The sequence below is a fragment of the Galeopterus variegatus genome, unplaced genomic scaffold (genome assembly GCF_000696425.1).
Source record: "Galeopterus variegatus unplaced genomic scaffold, G_variegatus-3.0.2 Scaffold3663, whole genome shotgun sequence".
Lineage (NCBI taxonomy): Eukaryota > Metazoa > Chordata > Mammalia > Dermoptera > Cynocephalidae > Galeopterus > Galeopterus variegatus.
In genome coordinates this window covers 108,417-131,340 of record NW_007729774.1, presented here as the reverse complement: position 1 = coordinate 131,340, position 22,924 = coordinate 108,417, and the positions used below count along the sequence as shown (strand labels likewise).

General features: G+C 39.0%; 1 pseudogene; it reads right to left on the bottom strand.

Moving 5' to 3' along the window:
• Nucleotides 1-240: 240 nt before the first annotated feature.
• On the bottom strand, nt 241-2,652 carry LOC103601281 (annotated as a pseudogene).
• Between the last annotated feature and the right edge of the window lie 20,272 nt (nt 2,653-22,924).

Below are 22,924 nucleotides of genomic sequence, written 5' to 3'. Positions count from 1 at the left end.
ACACATCCAAACTCCATCACAGGGTTGCTGTAAAGCTTGTAGCTTAATTAACCCGTGAGTGCTGCTTCATCCTTTGTCAGAAGCATGGACTTACTGAAAAGGACACATTAATTATTGGAGAATTAGGGGAGAAGCATGTTTCCTACTCAGGGTGAAACAAACCATAGGAGGATGGGAGGATCAGCTGCGAGCATCCCAGAGAGAGAAAAGCTCTGACAAAGGGTGGACTCACAGCTGGCCCTAATCCTGAAAGTCATTAGAAGCCATCTGAGAAAGTGGGGCAATTCTCTGGACAAGTTCATCCACCTGGGGTGAGTAGTGCATTAATATCTCCTGGTCCTCCAAGACATCCTTTCTAGCAGCTACCAGGTTAGTGAGGGATTTGCTTAGGACACACTGGAAATCCACATGGTGACTCTTTCCTTCTTTCGTTTCCCAATGACATCTGGATAAAGAGGTGTTGCACATACTTATAGATGACTTCAGACCAGCTGACAGCTCTTCTCTTAATTTTTTCTTTACAGGTAGGGTAACCTTCAATTCCAATGAGTATGTTTTTCAGGCCCCATTCCTTTAACACTGTTTTTGCAATATCCCAAATCTCAATATATTTGAAAAATCTATAGAGCTTGGAGCTATAAAGAATTTGGGAATAGTCCTCTCCCATTGGTGAGGCGGTGGTCTTCATCGCAGTTCAGAGGATCCTCATCTGCCAGCACAGCAACGAGGTGCTCTGTCTCTCCCTTTTCTTGGCACAGTCCACCATGGGCAGGATCAGTTCTTTAAGGTAGTGGTCAAACTGCTCATGAGCATCGTCATTAGACAGTTCATGCAGTAAAAGCACACAGATCTTGATACTGGATGTTGTTGAAGTCAAAGTTAATGCAAAAATAATCACAGGTATCTCTCAGGTCTGGGATAGAGATGCCATCGGGACAATTGATGATACCAGTTTTGTAATAATTCAGCACCATGCGAAATGCAGTTGCATTGATTTCTTCATCAGTCTCATACTCTCCCTTCTCATTGGGCTGTGTGAAGTTGTACTCTCTTCCTGGTCCAAACATCCTTCCCAACATTGTATCTGGATGCGTAGTGAAAATTTGTGGATTCCCAACAAAACATGTGCCATCTACAAGAAGCATCAGTATCTCTGGTGCTTGGGAGTGGGTGTTACTGCCAAAGTCCAGACTGCTGTTTCAAAATCTTTCTGGACAGAATTCATGAATATGACCCCAAAAGCATGGGCAACCAAAGGAAAAATAAACAAATGGGACTATATCAAACTATTCTGCACTGCAAAAGAAACAATTAACAGAGCTAAAAGACAACCAACAGAGTGGGAGAAAATATTTGCAAAATATACATCCGACAAAGGACTAATATCCAGAATATATAAGGAACTCAAACAACTTTACAAGAAAAAAACAAGCAACCCAATTAAAAAATGGGCAAAAGAGCTAAGCAGGCAATTCTCTAAGGAAGATATACAAATGGCCAACAGTCATATGAAAAAATGCTCAACATCACTCAGCATCCGGGAAATGCAAATCAAAACCACACTGAGATACCATCTCACCCCAGTTAGGATGGCCAAAATCCAAAAGACACCAAAAGATAAATGCTGGCGTGGTTGCGGAGAAAAAGGAACTCTCATACATTGTTGGTGGGAATGCAAAATGGTGCAACCCCTATGGAAAATGGTTTGGAGGTTCCTCAAACAGCTGAAGATAAATCTACCATACGATCCAGCTATCCCACTACTGGGAATATACCCAAAGGAATGGAAAACATCAAGTCGAAGGTATACCTGTTTCCCAATGTTCATTGCAGCACTCTTCACAATAGCCAAGAGCTGGAATCAGCCCAAATGTCCATCATCGGATGAGTGGATACAGAAAATGTGGTATATCTACACAATGGAATACTACTCAGCTATAAAAATGAATGAAATACTGCCATTTGCAACAACATGGAACACACACACACTCTCTCTCACACACACTCACACAAAAACAAACAAACAGCAACAACAACAACATCAACAACAACAACAACAAAAATAAAACCGGGGGGGGGGAGAGGAAGATATAACAACCACAATTTTTTTTGAAGTTCTTACAACAAGCAAATGGAGGGGACACACTTGGGTGGGAGGGGGGAGAGGGAGGAGGGAGGGAGGTTTAGGTGATGGGACATAATAATCAACTACATTGTATATTGACAAAATAAAAAAATTAAAAAAAATGAACATGTGGACATGGACTGCGTCCCCTAGTTGTGGAAGGAGGGGGCATATGTGCACCTGCTTATGTGAATCTTTAAAAGATAGTTATATAAGATAAAAAAAAAAAATCTTTCTGGAGTAATAAAGTGTTCATGGATCTGTTCATTTCCACTTTGGAAGCAAGAATCGTTGACGTCTTCAGAAAGTGGCATTACATCAGGGAACTGAAGATTTTCTGGCTGAGGGTCATGATCAAGTGAAAAGTCTTCATTCCTGGGACCCAGGGGATAAGTAAGATTATGAAGACCAGATGAAATCAGGCTATTTGTTTCTTTTTCTTGGGCTGCAGCTGAGGTTTCACTCATGAGGCAGCTGGCCTCCTGCTACAATAACATGTCATCATCACTGCTACGGTGGACATTCATCACTGGACTCTGTATCCTGAACTGTCTTCTTGATCAGAGAGAAATCCATGGTTCAATTCTGTAACCATCTCCCAAATGAATCTCGGTCCTCAGAACAGATTTGTCCTTCCCCACTGTGCTCTGGTACTTGAGGCTGGATTCTGCCTAGGAGGCAAGTGCAGTCCACATTCCCACAAGCCTCTGTGGAAATGGCCTTGCCCCGTGTTCCAGTGATGGACCCGCCTGCCCAGGCCAGTGCAGTTTTGCGGCTGAGTTACCCAGTGCTTCATGTTTGTTTGTTTGTTTTTTTAAAGATGATTGGTAAGGGGATCTTAATCCTTGACTTGGTGTTGTCAGCACCACACTCTCCCAAGTGAGCTAACTGGCCACCCCTATATAGGGATCTGAAACCATGGCCTTGATGTTATCAGCACCACACTCTCCCAAGTGAGCTAACTGGCCACCCCTATATAGGGATCTGAAACCATGGCCTTGATGTTATCAGCACCACACTCTCCCAAGTGAGCCATGGGCTGGCCCCTTTCATGTTCAGTTTTCAAATGTTAAACCAACCTTGCATTCCCAGTGTGAACTTTACTTGATCATGATATATTATCCTTTTTTAAATCATTGGATTCTGGTATATTTTTAGGGATTTTTGCATCATATTTATAAGACATATTGATCAGTAATTTTGTTTTCTTCTGTCTCTTTTTGTTATTGGAATAGCGTAATACAAATAGTCCCCAATTTACAATGGTTCAATCTATAATTTTTTGACTTTCTGATAGCGTGAAACTGATATGCTTTCAGTACAATATTCAATAAATTACATGAGATATTCAACACTCTTATAAAATATGCTTTGTGTTAGATGATTTTGTCCAACTGTAGGCTAATGTAAGTGTTCTGAGCATGTTTAAGGTAGGCTACACTAAGTTATGTGTTCGGCAGATTAGGTGTATTAAATGCATATTCGACTTAACAATATTTTCAGTTTACAATGGGTTTATCAGAATGTAATCCCATCATAAGTTGAGGAGCATCTGCAGTGGCCTCATAAGAAGAATTGAAAAGTATTCCCTTTTCTGTTTTCTGAAAGACTTTGTGAACAATTGGTATTACTTCTTTTTATTTTAAATATTTGGTAGAATTGACCTTAAAGGCACACCTAGAGTTTTCTCCATGAAAAGTTTAAAATTGTTCTTAAAATTTTATTTTGAAATAATTGTATATTCATAAGAAGTTGCAAAGCTAGTACAGAGGGGTTCTGTGTAGCCTTCACCAGTTTCCCCCATTGGGTGTGTAGTTCTGTGTAGTTTAATCACAGTTCTGTGTAGTATTTTCCATGTAGTTTTATCACGTGTTTACATTTGTATAACCACTACTGCAATCAAGATACAGAACTATTTCATCATCACAAAAATATCCCTCATGCCATCCTTTTCTAGTCATGCCTATCTTTTCCTCTCCTCCATTCCTAGCCCATGACAACCACTAATCTACTTTTATGGAGTTTTACTCTCCCCTATTTATAATTGTCTCATAATTTTTCTTTATGTAAGTCAACAACTACTACAGAGTGTTATCATGTTTGCTTCAACCTTCACACATAATTTAGAAAACTCAAGGGAAGAAGGTAAGTCTATCGTATTGACTTATATTAATTCTTTCTGTTGTTATTTCTTCCTTCCTGATGTTCCAAGATTCCATCTTTTATCATTTCTATTCTGTTTCAAGAACTTCCTTTAGGTATTGTATTAGGCTAGATCTGTTGGCAACAATTTCTCTGAACTTATCTTTATCTAATATACTGATTCCTTCCTAATTCTTGAAGAGTATTTTCACTGGATATAACATTCTGGATTGACAATTTTCTTTCTTTCTGCTCTTGAAAAATGCTGTCCACTTCTTTCTGGTCACAATAGTGTCTGATGATAAATCTGCTGTTATTTAAATTGTTGAATTGTTGAATTGTTTTTTTCCTTTAGGTAATGTATAATTTCTCCCCCTTCTTTCAAAATGTTTTTCTTCGGGGCCGACCCCGTGGTGCACTCGGGAGAGTGTGGCACTGGGAGCGCAGTGACACTCCTGCCGCAGGTTCGGATCCTATATAGGAATGGCCGGTGCACTCACTGGCTGAGCACGGTGCAGGCAACGCCACACTAAGGGTTGTGATCCCCTTACCTGTCACGAAAAAGAAAAAAAAAATGTTTTTCTTCGTATTTTGTTTTTTAGAATTTTGATTATGATATATCTTGAGATGGCTTTCTCTGGGTTTATCTAGACTGTGGTTTACTCAGAATCTTGAAACTATAGGTTTTTGTCTTTTACCCATTCTGGAAAATTTTTGGCCATTGTTTTTTCAAATACTTTTCCAGCCCCACCCTCTTTCTCTTCTCCAGAACTCCAGTGATGTGGGTGTTAAATCTTTGGTTATGGTCTCAGGTTCCTGAGGCTCTGTTTATTTATTTTATCCCACAATCAACTTTTTCTTTGTTGTTAAGCTTGGGTAGTTTCTTTTGTACTATCTTCAAGTTCTCTGACTCTTTTCTCTTTCTTCTCCATTCTGCTATTAAGCCTGTCTACTTAGTTTTTATTTCAATTATTGTAGTTTTCAGCTCTAAGATTTTCTTTTGGTTTTTAATATCTTCTGTTTACTGAGACTTTTTCTTTTTTTGCTAAGCCTTTCCATTTTTCCATTTTTTTCAATCATGTTACTAATTGTTCATTGAAAGATTACTATCCTTGTCAATAATTCTAACATCTCTGTCATTTGTTGTCTGTTCTCATTCAGGTTAATATTTTCCTGCTTCTTAGTATGATGAGTATGATGAGATTCACTGAAACCTAGACATTTTTGGTATATGTTATGAGACTATCTCATTCAGTTTTCTATTTTAGCTGTCCTCTTTGACTCCACTCTTGTGGAAATTGGAGGATTGGAAAATAATGCTCACTTATTTCCGGGGAAAGGTGAAATTCCAGTTTACCCAGCTGGCCTCAGTTGACACCTGCGGCAGAAGTACTGACTCCCCACTATGCTTTTATTACCACTCTGGGAAAAATAGGAGGGCTTGTTATTTCTCCCCATGTACACTCCAGTTATGCCACAGGGGAGATGACCTCATTACCACTGAATGGTGGTGAGTATCCTGACTCTCCACTACGTTCCTAACACTAACCTGGAGAGGAATGGAAGGAATAGTCTGTAATGACCTGGTGGGTGTGATAGTCCAGGCTTCCCTTGTGGTCTCTACTGACACTGGGAGGGGACCTCATTATCACCTGATGGATATCAAAATCAAAATTCCTCCTTGGCCCTCTCTGACACTAACTACTCTAACAGGTGAATTGAGGTGCCTCTTTCTATCCTGGAAAAGGTAGAAGTCTAGATTCTTTACCATCTGGGCTGGTGGGAGTGGGCTTGCAGGTTTATTTCTAGTGGTGTGTGGCTGGAGTAAAGTGGTATATATATATTCTATTTTTCTAGGTTGCCCCTTTCCTGCATTTTGGTAGAGTGAGCTAGGTTTTGTTGGGATTTTTTTTTTTTTTGGGGGGGGGGCCTGTACCTGCTGGTGTTTTGGCTTGCTGGCTTCTTTAATACAATGTCTGTGATGTAAGAGATGAAAAAGAAAATCCAGGAAACTCCCCACCACTTTGTTTCTCAGGGGCCTGAGGTCTCTAGCCTGTCTGCTTTCTTCTCTCCAAATTTCAGAGTCTTCTTATGTTCACATTTTATGTAATGTCTAGGGCTTTTAGTTGTGCTTAGTGGGAATAATAGAAAAAAGTATTCTATTCCATATTTCAAAAAGTGAAATAAAAAAAATTAAATTATGAATTCAATTTTATTATATTGGTATAATGCTACTCAGGTTTTCCATTTCCTCTTGAGTCAGTTACTGTATTTTGCATATTTCAAAGAATTTGACCATGTTATGTATGTGTTCAAATTCGTTGGAATATAGTTGTTCATAATGCCGTTTTCTTATGCTTAAAATCTGTGCAGTGATATTCTTGGCATTCTTTTATCCCTGATATTGGCAATTTGTTCTTCTCTCTTTTTTCTATATAAGTATAGATTCTACATTATAAATTTTATCAATCTTTTTATTGAGCCAGCCTTTGTTTTATTGTTTTTTCTTTATTTTCTACTATCTACATCAGTGATTTACACTTTATTATTTTCTTATTTCTGATTCCTTTCAGTTTAATTTGCTCTTCATTTTCTGACTTCTTAAGGTAGGAGTGTAGGTCATTGATTTCACATCTTTCTTCTTTTCTAATAAAAACATTTAATTCACAGATTTCCCTTTACACACTGTTTTAGTTGCACTCCCCCAAATTTTGATTCTTTTTAAAAAGAATTTTCAATCAATTTGAAAGATTTTCTAAATTTCTCATCCTATTTCCTTTTTTATATATTGGTTGTTAAAACGTGTTTTTTAATTTCCAAATATTTGATAATTTTCCAGATATCTTTCTGTTATTGATTTTTTAAAAATTTTCATTCTGATGGGGTGAAAGAACATAGATGTGTGTGTGTGTGTGTGTGTGTGTGTGTGTGTGTGTGTATGCTTTTAATTATTTTGAATTTATTGAATTTTTCCTTCACTGAGTACTTGGTCTATATTGGTAAATATTCCATATGCACTTGAAAATATGTACATTTTATTATTCTTGGGTGGAGTGCTCTATAAATATTAGATCAAGGTGGTTGACAGTATTGTTAATATTTCTGTATCTTCACTGATTTTTTGCCTACTTGGTCTATCAGTCGTTAGAAGAGAAATGTTAAAAGACCCCTATAATCATGGATTTGTCTCTTTTGCTTTTCAGGTCTGTCAGTTTTTGCTTCATATAAATAAGGCTCTGTTCTTATATACATACTCAATTTAGAATTGTTATAACATCGTGATAAATTGACCCTTTCATCTTTATGAATTATCCCTATTTATCTCTATTAATATCCTTGTCTTGAAGTCTACAATGTCTGATATTAACATAGCACCTCTCACTTTTTTTTTATTAGTGTTTGTATGGTATATATATTCCCAACCCTTTGTGAACTCAGGAAATTGTTTAGCTTACAGATCCCTGGTATTTGTTCTTTCCCAGTAGCTGTTCTTCCTGGCTTCCTGCAGTGTCACTTCATACCTTTGCAAATTGGCATTCAGCATTAAGCAAATCCTGTGCATATTTCTGTAGCTCTTTCTCTACATGACCCTTCCTCTATATAACCATTCCTCTGGCCTGAAATTTCTATCTCTCATGGCCACCTTGAACTCGGAGACTTTTCCCATCACCTCTGATAATGTTAGTCTTCTTTGTGCCGTGGTCCAGAAATTACATCCAGGCAAAAAGCTGGGGCAATTGCAGGACTCATTTCATTATTTTTCCTGTCTCAGGAATTGCCTCCTGTACTGTTTTTTGCTCAGTGAATGAAAACAGTTGTTTTGGTATTTTGTTCACTTGTCAAGTTTGTAAATTACTCCTTTATGGAAAGAAATGGAAGTTTGTGTCTTATGGGTAGTTAATATTTACTTGATCGTTTTATCCCTTATCCATCCACAAAGAATGTTCTTGTATTTTTCCTTCCTTTTAAATCTATGTAAAACACATACACACACTACTTGCTTATTTCATTTATTCTATAGTAACATGTCTCACAGGTTATTTACTATCTATACTGGACATATCTTACACATATTTCCCATCACATTTTTTGTTGTTGTTTTTCTCTATGGAAATTTTTCAAATTTTATGTTTAAATTTTTCAAGTACCTGTTAAAAATTGTGATGACAAATATTATAGAATGATCCATTTCTCCACAGATGTAAGCATGTGGGTGTGTTCTTAGATAAAAGGAAAGAATGTCTTTCAAATTTTCAGTCAATAAAATCCATAGTACATTAGGAGACTCGTTAATTTTTCATCAAGCATTAGTGGCATGATTTTTTCCTACAAGGGTTATTCAGGTCAGTGTGACTTATGAAATTGTTCTGGGTCTTTTTTCTAGTTCAAATGATTTTCTAAAGCTGGCTGAAATTTTAGGAAAAAGATTATCATAGGTGCTTTATTAAGCATTTGCTAGATCACTTTGGTCTGGCTAGAGGCAATTATAAGGGCAAAACCAAGTTTGAATTACTCTTTGGCATCCCTGAACTCTGATCCCTTTCTTCTAGATGTTTAAAACTCTCTTTTACTTATTTTATCACTGGCAAGGTAGAATTCTGATCTGGGTCAAGGGTGAAATTATTACTGGGCTATTGTATTAGAGATGAAATTTCTTTGTGAAGCTCAAGGAGGTTGAAAGCTTTTGTTTCCTTATGGCATGTTCTGTTTGGTTCCTACTCTCAAGGTGCATATATGAAACAGACATTGTAAAAGAGCTCAAGGTGCTTCTTTCCTGAGAGAGCTTTATCAAGGAAGATTATGGTAGCTGGCTTAGCTCTTTTTTCTCTTATTGTATTTTTCCTTAGTTTTATTTTTCTTTGACTCTTCTTGATAGAGCTGCAAAATGCAAAGGGCCAAGGTATAGGTGCAAGTTTAAAGGCCAAAGACAATGTTAGCTATTACTTTTCTAGGCCTAAAGCCAAGACTCCAAAGCAATTCAGTACTTCATTAGAGCTGGCCATTTAACACAAGACTGACTTCAGTGCTGTATAGTAATGAAAATGTACATTGCCTGAGTGTTCACCCTGTGAATCTTCACAAACTAGGGCTGTTGATAACAGTTTGGACAAAGCTTTAGCATTCCTTATATCTATTTATCTTAACTTTTTCCACCATGGAGACCTGGGTAAATTTTAACATAGTTTGACATATTATAGTTAGTATGGGTAAGATACACATCCTTGAGAAGCAAATTTCCTCGTAGAAATTAGAACTCTGTCAGCAGAAGCAGCCTCTGCTGTTAATATCACAACCTGTGAGTGTTGTAACTGGTGAGTACAGTTAGCGAAATCTGCACTGATGAAAATAGTGATTCTGAACCTTTACCTCAAAGTTTCATGTGGAAAGACAACTTTGGCATTGGAGAATATCTTGATGTCTGACTCTTGTTAGTAGAAAAATGGTGCTACTTAATTATTTTTTGAGGCAAAAAGGCTCACCTCAAAACAGGCAGCATTTCAATATGTACCTTTTTGGATTTTGGATTGATGGTGCTGTGATTGGTGGGTTGTACAGGATTTAATCACCTAGACTATTCTGTATCAGCTTCAGCTTCAGTTTCTCTTATGTGACCATAAATAATATACAACTGCCAACATCTAGAACCAAAGAGGCAGTCAAAGGAGGAATAAATTCCTGATTTCCCCACTCCTCCATAGACCATCAATTTAACTCTGATTTATTTCTTTGATATTCTCTGAATACTGGAATTGTGTGTGTGATTATATCCAAAAAGAGAAGAAAAATGACCAAGTCCTGGTGATCCAAGTGATTTGAATATGCGATATCCAAGGATTCCATTTCTGGTCAGGGATCTTCAGTGGAAAGGCATGAAGTCTCACTCGCGGTTGTCATTCAGGCACTCAGAATGTAGGTCAGCCACTGATGGATAGTAGACCAAAGGACAGATACAGACTGAGAGAATTTATGCCAGATATGTTAATATCACTTTGTTTAGAAGTGGAAGAACGATTTGACATATTGTAAACCCAAGGGTAACAGTTAAAAGAGGCACTGTGGGAAAAGGAAAGGATGAGGAAGCTCCTCAGACTGAACAAGTGGAGTTTGCACAGCGCAAGAAGAAAGATAACATTGTACAAAACCAGCTGATCCAACTAAGAAGATTAAGAAAACACTGGAGTGTCAGAGGAAAAGCTCAGCCTTGCTAGTACAGAAGAAAAGGCCCAGTAAAGTGGTGTTTTCATAGCTGTCAGTGAGGTGACAAACACTCAGGGTCAGAAGAATTGAAGAGCTGAGAAAGGGCAGATTTTTGAGGAAAAGCATGTTACAAAGGACAGTCTGGTTTTCACTGGCCCATAACAAAAGAGGCTTGAGAGGAACAGTGTTGAGCCTACAAGGCCATTAACTCTCTTTTTTAGAAAAGTATTTGTTAAAAATAGGAGTAATCTGCTCACAAGAGACAGACACAGAGTTCCTAAATAGAATCTTCTGTCAACTGAATATTGAGGTAGTCAAAATGCAAAAGTCAAAGTATTACTGGGAAGAGAGGAAACATTTTTAATTATATGGAGTTGTGATTAAGAAAATAAACAGGGTTAGGGATTAGTACTGTCACCACTGCAAATTCTGACTTTAAGTGTATTTCAGATGCCAATTTCTGAAAAGACTTGGCAACAAAATTGTTTCCTCAGACAAGGTGAAAACAAGACTGGAGCTGGCACCATTTACCTCTTGATAGGAGACTTCTCCAAATCCAAGTTTGTTTAAGTTTAGAGATGGAAGACTGTGGAAAACTGAAGTTTATTACAAAAATGGCAAAAACCAAAAATGGCAAAAAGATTTTCCTTTCTTTTTTCCCTTCTACTTCCTCTCCCTAATATTTTCCTCTGATACCAGAGATTCTCTGCCATTGTGTGCAGCTGGCTCAGTACTCACAAACTCCATCAGTGCCACCAGTCCCTTCCGTCCCCGCATGGACAGTGCTCCCTGGTCACAGCCTCCACTGACGCTGGGTGTCGGGAGGAGCCCTCTGGCTCTGAGCAGTGTCTTCATCATCAAGAAAGCTGGTGTGCATCGATCCAATAGCTGTAGCTGTTTCTGTTAGCATTTCAAGTGCTCTATAATCACCAGAAGATACTCCTGAAGTGCAATACTTCGCAAAGCCGCTGTTTTAAGGTTATGATGGTTTGGGGGCTAAATTATTGGGGAAGGAGTTTTGTGAAAGATACTGTGAAGTGGAGCTTGGTTAACCTGTGTAAACTTTGGTGAATATTATTATTTAAGCTGAAATGATGATGCTCCCTCTACTGTTCCCATGATACTGGTATGTGTGGTGAGAAAAATAAAAGTCGTAAGAGTCTGCAGACCACAGTGGGTTTGGTCTTCACTATGTGACTCCAGCAATAGCCAGGAAGCCATGACTACTTACTATGAGGATTAACACAGCTGGCGAAAGCATTGTCACAAGGTGTTAAAGTGTGTCATGTAACACACACCGTGTGCTGTGGGTACAAAATGGTCAGAACCTGCTCTGAGACTCTAGAGCACCAGTGTCTTCATGAACGGAAAGTATTTAGATGGACTCTGTGCTGATAATGAAGCCAGGAGAGTTGCTTACCCCGGGGTTTACTGGGAGGGATGAGGAATGCAGAGCCGTTACCTGTGGTCTAGAGCTGGACTGTACTGGCAGGTACAAAGCTTCGCTACTACTTGCGTAAGTCTAGTGAGACGCAGCACTTGCACAAGTCAGGCAAAACAGGCTTATTACTCAAAGATAGGCAGCAAGAACATGTAGCCTAGGATTCATGGTGAGCCAGTCCCCCAAGGCTCAGGAAAGCTACACAGGGAAGACCGAGTCTTGTCTGTGCATGCCCCATGTCGCACTGCAGCCGAGAGACCCCCAAAAACACTCCTTCTGAGTTTTATACCTTGGATGTCACTTGGTCACTGACCCCAAGAATTGCAGAATATCCTGTTCTAGTAGGAACGAGGACATAGCTCCAGCTGTTCTGGCCAATTCCTCCTTTTCTCAGAATGATGAATTCTCGGTAAATTCTACAGTTAACCTTAGAACTACATGTGGGAGAGGGGAGAGCTGGGTTGGCCAAGGCTACCTAGGGACCTGTCCTCCTATAGCAGGACGTTTGTATCCAAAGACAGCTGCCTAGAGGAGAGCAGCAACATGTTGGGGGCAAAGGTCTGATATTTAAGGATCAAGGAAGGGGTTGCTAGTGACCACCCAGCATGGAGAAGCATCTGCCTGGGTCAAGGAAACTTCAGGAGAGCAGTCCCCAGTGACGGGCCTCTCTAAAGAGACTAACGGCATCTCCATGAGAGAGACTTGGCCCTAACTTCTGCCAGACTTAGTTGGAAGCTAGCTGAAGATGACACCAGTCCAGGTAAGAAATTTCTCACCCTCTTTCTTTTACTCTTTCTTATTCTATAGGCAGCCCCGCACCCCACACAGGAGGAAGTAGTAACTGGCCAGGAAACAGGGAAGGAGATAGGAGGGACAAAACTGAAAGCGGGAGAAGAATCCATCTGAGCCTCTTTTTCCTGTTGCAGTCTTGGCCTGAAGCTGGTCTGAGCCAGCAGAAGGGGAAGGTTTTGATAATTAATCACAGAAGAAATTTTGATTCATATTTTGAACTGAAAGTTTTAATTTTTGTAATGACTTTGTGTGCAACTTCCAATGTATGTAGAACTGTGTATTACCTCAGAGTGAGCAGGAAGAGCACGGGCCTGCTGTTTATCCAGGGGCAAGGAATGATTCCTCCCACAGCATACATTTTAAAGGGTGGCAGAAGGCAGGAGCAGAGTTGTGTCTTAAATATGATGTGAGTTATGCTATCAGAAATAGTACCAAGAGGAAGAAAACTGATGGACTGTGGTGCTCACGGTGGGGAGGGCAGTGTGGAGAATGAATAACTGAGATGCTGTGCTTTTGTGTGCCAGAGCCTCTTGGGGTTGCTTTTGTCATTGTGCTCCCTCCTGTGTGACTTTTGTGATCTGCCATGCATGGGGAGGCCACCCTGTCCTGAGAAAGCCTGAGAGTAGCTTCTCTCATCTTAGGTCTATCCTAATTTGCTATTGAAAGGTAATGTCAAGAGCTAATGTCCAGGTGTGTTTTTAGATAAAGGGAGTCACTAGTGTTTGAATTATGCAGAGAAACGAGAGAAACAACACCGTCCAGCCCAACTCACTAGGGTCGATCCTAAGTACCTGGTAATAAAAACTTATTCAATTTATTGAAAGAGTATTCATGTGCTTGAAGTGTCTCTTCTCCTGGAAGGTGGTGGCATTACATGACTGAATGGGAGTTTAGAGTGCTGGGTTCTGACAAGTCCTCAATTTATCTTTACTTCAGAGTTGACTAGCAATGATTTTTAGAGAGAGAGAGAGAGAAAAACTTTCATACTGTGTTGAATTTTTTTTAACCAAATAACGTTCATAGATCGTTGCATAGAATTTGTCAGTAAGACTTAGAATGCTTACTTCTGTGCCTTACTTATGTTTTGTGCAACTTTTGCATCATGTATCTAACTTTTTACTCAGAATAGTGTCATAACAGGCAAACTACTGATTTTTTCCCTCAACAGTTCAGAAAAATTTCTGGTCATGAAAAGGTCAAATTTCAAGTATGCAAATAACATAGTTCTTTCTCCCTTTTTTGCTGCTGGACAGGCTGTCTCATTGGTTTAACTTACTTTGTTTTCACACAGTAAATGGAGTTTGTATCATTTCTGTGCTTTGCCTTGCTTTTCATTCTGAATGTTGTTCGAGGTCTTTGTCCTAGATGGTTTGGCTCAATGGGATATCACCTGTCCTTGTTAACTTTCCCCAAATAGAAATAAGGTCAAACTTCTTTTAAGCTTTGAAAGAATTCTGAATACATGTGGCATTTAGGAGTTAAGTGAAAGTAACTTTTTGTGTTACTTTGGTGTGAATTTGGGTCATCTGCACACTCAGTGGTTTAAGATGTATACCTTGACATTCATCTAGTAAACTTGGTTTTGAAATGTCTTTTCCAAACTGCTGAGAATATTCTAGGATTTCTGCAATGTGTGTGATATGGTGGTAATGTGGTTAAGGACCTGGGTTTTTGGAGAGGTCAGACATCATTTTGAATCTGGTTCTATTTCTTATAGAGATGTGTGACTTGGGCAAAGAACATAAATTACCTATGCATCAGTTTTCTTTCTTGTAAAATGGAAATAATACCATTTAAATTTGTCAGGACTAAGAAAGAAGCTGTATGTCAGGACAGTAATTTGCCTACCCGTAGAAAATACTCAATCCATGTTAGTTAATAATAATAAAGATAATGTCTTAAAAGCTGTTTCTATGTGGTAATTAAATTAAATTTCATAGGATTTCAGAACTTTTAGGTAGCCAACTAATGCCAAGAATAGTGAAATTTATTCCAAGTATAAAATTGATTAGAAAAATTATTCCAAATTTCCTGTATAATAAAAGGATTAAAGAAAATGGCTATTGTCATCTTCTAAATTTCAGAGATATGTTGATATCGCCATCTGCTGATTGAAAGAAATATTTCCAGAATATATCAAGAAACAGGAAATACAATTAACTGTTCTTTTGCATATTTTTCAGCAAGGATGGGTCAATCTGTCATCTTCTTCCACTGGGAAATTTAATTTTATTGAAGAGCTAGGTGACATATACCTATAACATTCTTTTGAAGCATCAGTCATTGTCTTTAAAGAAATGATTCCCTTATAGTGTCCTAATTAACTTCTTAATCCACTTAGTGACTGACCCTTATTATCAAGGGATCACTTTCTTTATTTTAAGATATCTTGACCTCACATTAAAATTGTGAAATAAAAGGCCCACATAAGCCTGAATTTTGAATAGCTTTTCTTGTTTACTCAGAGTTGGCTCAGGATAAGGTTAATTAGGACACAGGCCATCGACTGGCTTTTTACTGCATTTTACAAAACCAGCTGTAAGTTTTAGGCTGACAATGGAGTCCCATGTGCAAGGAGTCTGGGTGTGACTTGGAGATCACAGAAAGACAACTGTGTGTTATGCACCCCAGACTGGGCCCTTAATAGCAAAGGAATAATCCAAGTCCCAAAGCCACTTGGAGCTGGAGCAGGATTTGGGGTATCTGCTAGTATAATCATAAGTCAAAACGGTTATATAATAACTTTATTTTTCAGTTTATCACAGGGTCACAGCAAAGAAAAACTAGACAGCTTAGACCAAAGAGTTTTAGTCTTTAAAGCCTTAAGTGGAACAGTTCAGAAAGTGAATGTAAGTGAAAGTTTCTGGTGTTTCTTTTAGCATTTTATTTGCCAGACTGTGGTTTGCAGGGTTGTTTCCTTAATGTTAACATTTTGGAAATGAGCCATGAAAGGTTGAACACAGAGTAAGTATTGCTTGGCAAAATTAATGAAGTGTATTACTCATAGGAATTAGTAGTTCTAAAAGCAATTAGGCCACCCCAGGGGTTCTTTAGAGCTTGTGGATTCATTAATATTTAACAAATCCTGCTGCAGGAGGCACAGCAGCTTCCTCTAATCAGCATACAAATGGAAGACCCTCCTCTCCTAAAAAAGCTATGGAGTGTTGGGTCTCAGAAGTTACCTTCAGCTGAGGGTTTGTTTCTCAAGCCAATCATTTCCCACACAATTTGCCTTTTCACCAGAGAGGCCAAGTCCCCAAACCATGAAAACATGCGGTCAAATCATACAACAGTCAACAGGTATTAGACTGTTTAGACTTTCTCTAGAGCCAACCTGTCTTGCAGAAATGGGGTGGGGTGTTACTTATCCAAGGGAGATTAAAACACCCCATTTTTTTTTCTGTTTGTTTTAAATATTTGCCTAGGGAGTAGGCAGGAAATGTGTTTTACCTGAAATGTCTTATAAGTTCAAAGTGTTTCTCTAGTGAAGGACTAGTGTTTGCTTATGCCTATACCTCTCCCCATTCCTACTTCCGGGAACTACAGGGCTTCCAGCCCAGGATAAATATTTGTTTGAACACACACACACACACACACACACACACAGACACACACACACACTTTCCTTTCAGACTGGTCACATTTGTGCTTGCCACACCTCCACCTGCCTAACCCCAAACCTGTGCATGTAGAACTTTCCTTTCTATCTGCTCTAATAGGAGAAATGGTTGGGGACTTGGTCTGGTCCTTAATACCAGTGAATGAAAGCAAATGGCACCAGGTGGCCTCTGCCTGCCAGTAGTCTGAGCACACCTTTTTGTAAAATTGGCTTGGATATGATCCATTTCTCCAAGCAGCACAACTCACCCTTTGAGACACTCTCCACTCACCCCTTTCTTCACCCGAAAACCATCTTAGCTAGTTTTTCACAGAATGTAATATGGTGGTATGAGTCTGTCCCAAAGCTGAGTTCAAATTTCCATTTTTGGTGGATAAGTCTTTCAGTTTCTATCCTTGCTAATATCTCCTTTGAGATCTCAAAGATATTTAGTCGGAGTGTAAGTTTAAGGTGCTTTCTTCACTCTTTCAGCTTCTGTAGGATAAATGTGGGTTCTCACAGCCAGCCTGGGAGTGTGAGCTCAGCTTGTGCCCCACTGCTTTCCTCCCCAATCACACGTTATAAGAGGTGATGGTAGCGAGATGAGAGTTGCCAGAATTTCTACTGGAAGCAGGCCTAGAGGGGTGTCTGCCGTGACTGGCTCCCTGACCCATTATTGTAAGCATCACTGTTACCTCAGTTTGGGATCCAATCTTTAGCTCTGAAGTGTCAAAAATTTGGCATCATCATTGGAGCTGGACTTAAGGAGACTGATTCACAAAGAAAACCCATGAATGACTAGTATGTAAAACCAGAATGCCAGTTTATCACTTTACCATAAAAAAAAAATTGTTTCCAATAAGGCAGGTTAAGGGAACGATCTCTGTGATTAGACCAGATATGCCTCTGAGCATGTCAACAACTTCTCGAAGCCTTGGTGTAGTCCCAGGAAATAAGTAGGATACCTACATAATGGGATTGTGTGTAGAGTGACTGAGAGAGAATGCAAGCGAGGTGTCTGGCTGGCACAAATGGAAACAATGTTATCACGATCATTTATATCATTTTATAATTGAGGAAACTGAGGTTGAGAGTAATTGATTAACTCCCAAGTGCAGAACTGAGCTGAAACCTGGTTTACTTTTCCCTTCTTCTTTTTTTTTTTTATTGTGGTAAAATATATAAACATAACAATTGCCATTGTAAGCATTTTTAAACATACAGTTGTATGGAATTAGAGTTGCAATGCTGTACAACCACTATCTCTATTTCCAAAACTTTTCCATCATCCTAAACGTAAACTCTGTGGCTGTTAAGGAATAATCTCATCATTCCTTCTCCCCTGTTTCTGAGGATTTTGTTTCTGAATTTTTTATTTCTTTTTAATTTATTTTTTCTTAATTGACCCATGATAGTTGTACATGTTTATGAAACATAATATGATATTCGGGTGCATATATACAGTGTACAGTGATTGTATCAGGATTTAGCATATCCATCACCTCAAACATTTGTCACCTCCTCGTACTGGGAACGTTCACCATCCTCTCAGCCAGCTACTTGAAGTTACACAGAAACCAGGTCTTCTGACTCTGCTTCTGCAAGAGCTATGCAGTCCTGGGTCTCAGCACTTAGGCTCATCCTGGGGGTTCTTTCTCCACTGTCCAGAACTGCCTGTGGTTACCATCTCACGTGGCCTTATGTGAAAGTGCAAATCCAACTTTCAGACCTGATGATTCACCAGTCTGGAAGAACTCTTTTAAATCCCTTTGCCACTAAATATAAAATCTTTAACAAGTTGCCTTTTTATAGACCAGCATGTTTTTCTTAGTTCAGTATCTGTGAACAAATGTAGTGTACGACTGAAGTCTCAATTCACTGATGTAGTTTCAGAAATCCCCACTCTTCCTTCCCTTTTGCCTTCCAACTTGCTATTTCTCAGACTTTTTTCTTTAAAATATGACTTTAAATTGTAATTTCTCTGCATATTATGTCTTTTTTTTTCTTTTTGCTTGTTCTGGTGATTGTATGCAAACAAAACCGTAATGTAGATAATCTCCTTTTCTGGGCCCAATTTTCTTTAGAAAAATTTGATTTAATTATGTTTTCATGTTTCTTGAAGTGGTTTCTTAGACACTTCAGCTTTGATTCTTGTAGTAGATGACTATTAGAATATAGAGGGTGACAGAAGAATATAGAAGAAATTCAGGAGGTTTAATTCTACTCTTAGGTCAAGCTCTGCTGGATTGTGGGCAAATCACTTTCTCCCTTTAATGCCAATTTCTTTACTTGTTAATTAGGGATGATATTTGCTTTACCCATCTTGCAGCATTCCTAGGAGAAATAAATGAAACACTATAGTTTTGAAAACTATAAAGTCAATGCAAATTGTTGCAGATTAAAGCAAAGCTGGCCTGTTCCTAGTCTGCTGCTTTCAGCCACTAACAAATCTTTCTTCTCTCTGAGATGATAATCACAGTCTCTATAACTCTAAATGGGGTTATGTGTCATATGTATCACAGCATTTTTTGTAAAGGTTCAAATGAAAGGGACAAAAGGACCTGAAAACATTCTGTAAACTGAAAAAATACCACAGGAATGCAAAGGTGGCATCAGAGGACTCTGCCACTTCCTTGCTCTGTGTCCTCAGGCAAATTGGACACCTGTCAGACCTTCGGTTGCTTACCTGGGGCCTTATGGAACTTTTTATCATTTTTTTAGAAATCTAAAAAATTGACACATGTGCATGCTTTTTTCTTAGTAGTAGTGATACTTCAGACTCAAATACCATGGAAGTGCATTATGACATGCTTTCTTCTACTTTCATGACATAGGTTTCTAATTGCTTCATGAGATCTTAATCCTTTGTGTATTACTTACAGAAATAATTTCCAGACAACATTCTTTGAGCCTAAAATAAATTCAAATCCCTAAAATAATGAATAAATGCTAATCAGTTAAAATTTGTTTTAATTGTGTGTCATAATGGGAGTGAGTCGTGAATTGAATGGGCAGGGCTGGGGATTAAGACTCTGGGAGGCATTCTTTGAACTACTGCTTCCAAATCAACCTTCTTTTCCTAAGGCCACCAGTGGCCCTGTCCTCTCTCCATAGCATGCTCTGTGCATTTGTACCCAGAGAAGGGGGTGAAGATGTGGTAGTACTGTCCTTGGGGGTCTTACCTTCTTGAGGGCAGAAGCCACATTTTCTAGTGTTCTACCGAACGTAGTTTTTGGATAGTTTAAAAAAATTAGGCAAGTTATCAACCTGAAAAATTTTAAAGCCTTATGTTTGTATATATATGGGATGAGAAATGTTCTGATGTTAATCTGAGAATAGCAGCAGTTCATCTCTTTCCTGTTCCAAAGTTAAAGTTGCTGCTCGATAAATTTGGGTTATATTCCAGGACCAGACAGGAATATGTTTCTACGTCTGTGTGCAAGGGGGCCAGGTTGCTTTGGTGAGAAGAGAAATGGTCTGAAATTTTTGGCTCATTTTTAGTTCCTTTATATCAGTGTACCATTTGTGATGATACAGTGAGCATATCCAACAGCACTGTTTAGTTCCACATTTGATACTTCAAACTGCAGCAGTGGTTTTTATTCTTTGGTTAACACTGGGGAAGTCCAACAAATGGATTCTGAGTTGCTGACTTCATTTCTCAAAAGGTATGCTTCAAAACTGATACTCTCCATAGAAACAGCTGGTCGAGTCTTTGATTTGGATCCTTGCAATAAAGTGACATATTGAGGGACTTGTAGGATCTGCACAGGCCACTTGGTGGTGCTCATGATAGGGCAACTCTTCTAAAGGACACAAGTATTCACAGCTGTGACACTTTAGTTCTGCTTTACTGAACAGAAAGCAGTTTAGTTTCAAATTTGATCCTAAATGCAAAACCGCAGTGTACTATAAAACGTTGAACATTCCTGTAAAAACAGATTGAGGTAGAGTTCGTTTGTACAATTCCAGAACAGTCTTCTGTCAACAGCTTCTTCTCACAAACAGAGAATTATAAGTTTAATGTGTGGCTAAAAGGTATTTTAACAAGTCAAGGCCAAGCAAACCATAACTTACATTCTAATGACTTTCTGTAATTACATAAATGATCAAAAAATTATAGAATAAAGTCCGCGAGGGACAAGGAACGTATTCCTTTCCTCATTGAGCAAATCTCGTGACAGCAAAGATTCAGAAACTGTAGAGAACATAGGCATGAGGTCTGTTTAACAGAAAATGAGCACAAGCAGGGAAATTTTTCTCCAAAAAATTTTGCTTTATTTATGAGTAAATATTGGCCACTAGGATTCATGTATCATATGTGCATCTATACATACCCAGAGGTTGTCTGCTGTTCTTTATCTGTCTTTATGTTACAAAGCTTAAAAAAAGAATATATGAGCCACAAAACACTCCGATAACACATTTGCTATCATCTGTCCATGAAAAATCTAATTCCTTCACCACATAGAAGTAAAATTGATATAAGCAAAAGGTAAACCAGATAATACCCTGAATCAATGGCTTCCCAACGGCTTATAATAAAAACCAAACTCCTGATTAGGCTGACAAGGCACGATTTCTGCCCATTTCTCCTATGTCATCTCTCATGACACTTCCCTTCATGTTTTGGGCTCCAGGATCACTAGTTTTCCTCAAGCTCCTGCAGTGTGCGTGGCTCCTGCTGGCTGCAGGACATGAGCACACGCTCTCCCTTGTCCCTGGAATGCCCCTGCCCCAGCTCTTCCTTTCGACGACTCCTCTTCATCCTTGTTTTCAGGGGAAATGTGATCTCCTCACAGTGGTCTCTCCTGCTGACCTTATCTTCAGTGGTTCTCCTGTTATTTTCAGGCTTTTATTTGTTTTATTCATAGTATTTATCCACTTATCAAAGCTTGTAATTTCTGTTGTTGTTTACTTATTTTTTTTTGTCTTTTGTCTTTTTCCGTGTCCGGCAACGGATCGCAACCCTCAGTGTCGCCCCCGCACCGGACCAGGGACCGGCAATGGGACCACAACCCTCGGTGCCGCTCCCGCACCTCGCTCAGCCAGTGAGCGGGAACCGGTCTGTATGTGGGATCCGAACCCTCGGGCGGGAGCGCCTCCGCGCTTCCCAAGCAGCGCACTATCCAGTGCGCCACTGGGCCGGCCCTTGTTTACTTATTTTCAAAAGGAATTTTAAAAGTTTCTAAGATAAAGTCTCCCTGGGTTCAAATTGTGGCTCTGCATGAATTGTGGACCTCGAACAATAATGACTGCATGATAACTCAGTTTCCTCATGTGTGAAGTGAGCTCACAGGGTAGTCATGAAGAATAAACACGTTAATATATGGCAGTGCATATAACACTACCTGTTATGTAAGAAGGCCTCAGTACATAACTATTATGACTGCTATTTTAATCAACACCTCTGGGTGGTGGAGCATTCTTCCCATGCTAATTGCACCTTTCTCTCTTTTCCTTTTTTGGGGGAGGGCTTCCCTGACTGTCCTACACAGATTCAGGCCAGATCCACTCCCTGTTCTATTGCCCAACTTTATCTATCTTAATAGCATTTCAATTTTTAAAGTGTATTTAGCTGTTCATTGACGTTATCTTTCTCACTTTAAACTCCATGAAAGCAGGGAGTTTGCTTGTTTCACTCACTGCTATGTTGTAAGGGTCCAGTAGAGGCACATATTAGGCATTTAATGAATATCTGTTGATACTGAGAAATCATTATCATCATCATTTGTCTCCCTCTCTAAAAAGTAAGCAGGGATTGTATCTGCCTTGTTTATGTGTATGTCCCTGGCACGAATCATAGTTCCTAGCAAAAGTGCTCTGTAAATATTTGTTAAAGGGATGAATTTTAAAATGTAAAAAAAGTTTTGAAACTGCCAAAATCAAAGACACAGGAAATCTTAGCAATAAATACATTAGTGATTATTAGTCTTTAATTTGCTGGTGGTAATTATGATATTTTGGGGTCAATTCAGTTTTATATAGGACTATATCAATTTTTTAAATCCAGCATCTAAATTTTATTTTGTTATATGCTCTTTCAGTCCAATTTGTGTACATAGAGAACCATTCTCATTCTTTTCGATGTATTTGGGATGAGAGGATGAGGCCATGTGTACAGTACTTGTATCATGATCCAATCAGATTAAATTTACCAAGAACTTGGTACAGTGCACATACCTATGCACTTATTTATTTTTTTCCCCTTAGTTTTTGAAGTCTCTCAACTGGAGTCAATCGAAGTAGTAAGTTCAGTCGGTGGACATCTGTTGAACATCAAGCATTTTTCCTCTTCATTTTAAAGATATCTTTACAAGAAAATATAATTTTTTTCATTAACATTTTAAGGGATACCACTAACACCAAATAGATATCATTTCCCTGTACACTGTAAAGGTTGATGGTCCAGAAATAGAAGACACATTCTTTGCCCCCTAGAATCTCCCAGTCCATTGGTGGGAGTTCAGACATTTGCCCAAAGAGAGTTAAACATGTTAAGCAGAACATTCAAGGGGCTTAAGAGTCGAAAGAGGGGGCCGGCCCAGTGGCGCACTCGGGAGAGTGCAGCGCTTGGGAGGCAGCAGCACTCCCGCCGCAGGTTCGGATCCTATATAGGGATGGCCGG